Here is a 5462-nt window from a genome sequence, read left to right as displayed (position 1 = left end):
TTGCTTAAATAATTTATATTTTATATATTATTACCGCGATATACCGGGGGGAATATATATATATATATATATATATATATATATATATATATATATATATATATATATATATATATATATATATATATACACACATCTATATACACATACATATATATACATATATATATATATATATATATATATATATATATATATATATATATACACATACATATATATATATATATATATATATATATATATATATATATATATATACACATCTATATACACATACATATATATATATATATATATATATATATATATATATATATATATATATATATATATATATACACACATCTATATAGACATACATATATATATATATATATATATATATATATATATATATATATATATATATATATATATATATATATATATATATATATATATATATATATATATATATACACACACATCAATATTGTTGCGGATTCGCGCCCGCCGGCGTGCGAACGGCCACGTAACTCGAATCGCGGCACGTCGCCCACCGGACGGACAATCCCGTCGTGACCCTCTCGGACTAACGCCGGGAACTAGTCACGGGTGGACCTTTCGGCCTCACCACGATCGTGCCAATCGGCCCCCCGCGTGGGATAGGGTTGCTTGCCAAATTCGACCTACCTGAGTACCCACACGGAGGGTAGACCGGGCGATCGCACCTCGCCGCAGGTCGACTTCGGACACGGGCCACTTTAAGCGACCCGTTCCGTACTATCGGGATAACCGAGCGGTGTTATCGTCGGCCTCGACGGTTCGATTAATTATCGGGCGTTTTAGTCCACGACCAACCCTTTACGTGAAGTAAGATGGAGATTCAATAGAGGAAAAGACGAAGCGAAACGGGAAAACAGTTCAACACAAAGCACATTTATTTCACGATGAACGGAGAGCACACATATACAATTACACCAAAAGCAAATGTAAAAGAAGAAGAAACCCAATATTACACAAAAAGCAAATATAAAAGAGAAACACAATGCAGATCTATTACCGACTACGCGAGCACACGGCAACACTTATGCAGTTTTACTTCACAGACGGCGCCGACAACACATATACCCAAAGCAAAAGAAAAGGACCACCCTCAAGGATGAGGCGGGCCTGGGGCCGAGACCGCGTCGGGCCTACCTGTCTGGTGATGAGCCGCGAAATGGCGCTGGCGCCCCGACTCCGCGGGCCTCGCTGGGACTGCCTGGTATGGGGTGGGGACGGGGCCCCCTTCTCGCACTATCTCTGCGCGGGGGGGGGAAACAGGAGGGGGTTGTTGATGCTCGGGGGATGGAGGATATCTCCCTGTCTCGGGTCCCGCGACGAGCGTCTCCACCACGACCTCGGCTGCGCCGCCGGCCTCTCCCTCCGCAGCTCCCCGACTCCGACACGAGCACCCCCTCGACCGCCTTTGCCGCCGCCACCTCTCCACAGCTCCGTCCTCTTCACTCTGACTACTACCACTTCTTCCCAGCTCCACCGACAACCCCCGACGAACTGCCTTGACTGACGAACGCAGCCGTTTATATCCCCAGTGGCCTCGCTCCTTCACCCTTGACCCTTTACCTCCGACCCTTCACCTCTAACTGGCTCCCCATTGGACCGAGGAAAAGTGGGCGTGAATGCTTTTTGATCCATGAATTTGCATATGGCGACCACACTCCAACGTACCTGGAGGCGGGGCCAAATCGCCCCACGCTCACCGATAGGACGGAACAGAAGTGGGCGTGAGTCGTTTTTGATCCGTTTTCTTCGGAAAGGCCGTGCCTCTGCACCCGCTGCTCGGTGCGCGCCCTGCACGAGTCCAGTATCGGTGCCCACAAGTGGCGCGGCAATAGTGGTGATGCGATGGTTGCGAGGGCGAGTTGTGACGGTAAAGGTTGTGGCTGTTGTGAAGCGGCGTTGCGGTTGGTGGTTGTTGTGTGATGGCTGTTGAGACGTGGTTGGTGGTGGTAGTAATGGCGGCTGGTCCAAAATAAAGATAGTAAAAGAAAAACGGCTATCTAAAAGGGTCGCAGCCCGCATGAATGACATTTATTCCCTCTAAACAACGGGTTTGGGCCTAACTACACATATACTTACAGAGATATCTCACCTAAGGGACCTGAATGGTGGTTTGCGAATTTCGTCAACCACAACACTACCCCCTCCCCTTTTTACAGACTCGTCCCGAGTCGTCAAATTTTCGTGTGCCATCATGTGTAGTTTTCCCCGAGTACATTTTACCTACGGATCCCTGAGTGCGACATTCATGGTATTCGTGTCCCCAAAATAAATAACCTGAGGGCTGAGTAACTACCTAAACAAACTCACTCACACGGACGACTTAAATAAAATAAGACATACATGCCGGGGGCGCACTCGTATTTACAGTACATCTTACCCTTAACTTACAAATTTTACACTAAACCATGGCCCAGGATCAATGAACTCTGCAAAAAGAAAGCAGTTAGCAGGGAGCCAGGCTGCTCGCATGCAGTCTCTGACTCAAACAATGCAGGTGACAGGGAACGTGGCCGGCTGCTCACACGCAGTCCAAGGCCTTCCCTTTTGAACTGAACGCAGTGAACCACAACGGTGCATGGGCTGCACAAACGTAGTCTCCGTGCCAGCTCAAGTGGCACACGCAATGAACACAACGAATAGATGGATGAATGGTTTGAACTGAACGCAGTGAACCACAACGGTGCATGGGCTGCACAAACGCAGTCTCCGTGCCAGCTCAAGTGGCACACGCAATGAACACAACGAATGGAGGGATGAACACAAACACGGTGCACGGGCTGCCACTGCAGGCCCGTGTTGTAGCTGCCAACAGGGCAGTTCTTGCAGCTTGCAAACTGTTGCTTTCTGATCCTGGCGCACATGGCAATGAACAGGGGGGGTCAAAGCAAAAATTGAACGGGGCTGGTGAACAGGGGCAGTGGGCATGGCATGGCAAAGGCAGCAGGCAAACACAGCCCGCAGAAGAAGGCCGCTGCAGGCAAACACAGCCGGCAGATGAACTGGCCGGCACAGGCCTTGCAGAAAACAGCTGCAGACGATCCGGCCGGTACAGGCCTTGCAGCACAGCAGCTGCAGACGATCCAGCCGGCACAGGCATTGCAGCAAAACAACAGCTGCCGATGAAGTGGGCCGGCACAGGCCTTGAAGAAAAACAGCCAGCCGGCAGATGGAGTGGGCCGGCACAGGCCTTACAGCAACACAGCCAGCAGATGAAGCTGGCCAGCCTTTGCCGTTCAGTGGAGGTTGGTGGAGGGAGTGCGGTGGTGCTGGCCACTCGGAAGGCGGACTCGGACCTACCCTACGGTCTCCCTCCCAACCTATCGCCTTTGCCTGTCACTGTCTATACCCACTCCCTTAATTTGTCAAACCCCAATTTAGCCCCAACTTTATTTTTTTTTTTTTTACTTCCCCACTATAAATCGTCCCCTAACCCCCTTTACTGTCCTTGTTCGGCTAACCTATCCTGTCACCGAGCCTACTCCCAACCCCTACGTTCCCTTCCCGGAGGGGAATAAGGGAGAGCTAACGTCCTGTGTCGAGGCCCAACTCAAGCCTCAGAATGGCCTCCCCAGAGTTCAGCGATCTATAACCAAAGTGGGTCCAGCGGCCCACAACGAGAGCGAGGGGATGGATGGTGCGGAGGGGTACACTTCCTAATCTACCCTAACCATTTAACTGTTAAACTACCCCGGGGCTTTCAACAAGCGCCTCTCGCTTAAACTATTGGTTCTAACAACCCAGATTCCCGTCGCCTGTGTTGGTGTCCTCACAATTTCGGGCCTCGCCCCCCAATTTTCTCTCCGTGCCCTCACACGGTCTCATGGCTGGGACACGTGGCTCCCTTTGACAGGCACGACCCTCTGCCGATTCTCCGACGATGGCACCCCCGGGCACTACACTGCCTCCGAGCCTACCAGCTCCCTAACACCGGGGAGTGCCCCCCATGGCACCTCCCCTGAAACGCACACGTGGCAGGCTGGCTTCCCAGGCCCCTTTCCGAGGGTCACCCGTGCCCACAACACTGCCCACGCGGCTAATGGCGCCCCGGGCCCCCGCACCAAGCAGGCGCACCCGTGCCCACTACGCTATCCCGGCCCCCCATGGGCCCTTGGCCTACCACGGCCGACTAGCCTGGTGCCCGGGGTACCCACTCAGTGATACTCACTTTTCACAGCCACGCTCCCAGCCCGTCAACAGGGCTCCTGCACCCCTCCAAATGGGTTTCGAGCCTACATCCCCACCAACAACAAAACGACTTCCATATTTCAATTTAACTAACCCCCTAACTCACTCTACACTGACCCCGGGGGTCCCTTGGGCGGGAGTCACTCCTCCCCCCAATCACTCATCGCACCATGCATTCCCCATTCACTCCACACACACAGACCCGCTGGCCTCACTCACTCATCATGTACTCACCTCACAACTTTTCAACACACACACCGCTGAACTCTGCCATCCTTCTAACTACCTCCCCTAACTAACTCGTGCTCCCACGTCGTCCCTTATACTATAGCACGTTCCATTTAACACTACATAGCTAAACTACGTCAACTCTACACATCCAAAGTCTGTCACTGTCTCCAAATAATCCCATTTTCCCATCCTAAATCTGACCACAATCCCTCTAACTAATCCATTCCACGGACCCCATGAGGACTTACCCCTGCCCCATGAAGTCGGTCTAGCTAAGCTAACCCTTCCCCCGAACTAGTTTCCATCCTGTGCCCTGGTCAAGGGGGTCTTCCACCCCTTGCCCAGGAATCCTGTGCACCCGAAAGTGAGGCTTTTTTTTTTATTATTATTTTTTTTTTACATGCGCATCACCAGCGCGGCAACTCACAGCTCGCGCACTTTGCACCTGCCCGTGATGTCATGCAGCTGCACGTGTACCTCGTCCCTCCTTGGACGGTACCATCCGGCAGGGATACCCCTCCTGCCGGATTCCAACCCCGCGTGCAGCCATGACGTCACCGTGCGCATAAAAAAAACACAAGCCCCACGTCTCGAGGGGTTCCCCATGCGAACATATGTGCTTTGCCCGTTGGGGCTTAACACACACGATCGCGTGGAGAACCCGTCCGGTCCAAATCCGTAATCCTGCCTAAACTTTGTCCGTCCGCGGGATCGGCAAATCCACCGCGTGCATTTCCGGACCGGGATTTCACTCTCGCAAGCGAGCACGTGGGGGCCTCGTGCGTTGCACAGCACGGACCTCGTGCTCACTGCTGGGTGAACCCGGCACGGTCCCCGAAACAACTACAGCCGCTACCCGGCTTTCTTTCCTCACATGTCGCCGTCGTCGCCATTCGACCCACGCACACCTGCATGTTACGACGCTCACACTCCATTCCATTACATTCACCCCGGGAGACGCGGCTGCATGTTCACACATGCCCACCGACATCTCCCTT

This window comes from Eptatretus burgeri, chromosome 4 (assembly GCF_056783735.1).
Source record: "Eptatretus burgeri isolate ZD-2024b chromosome 4, Ebu_testis_v1, whole genome shotgun sequence".
Taxonomy (NCBI): Eukaryota; Metazoa; Chordata; class Myxini; order Myxiniformes; family Myxinidae; genus Eptatretus; species Eptatretus burgeri.
Note: the sequence above shows the minus strand (reverse complement) of the source record.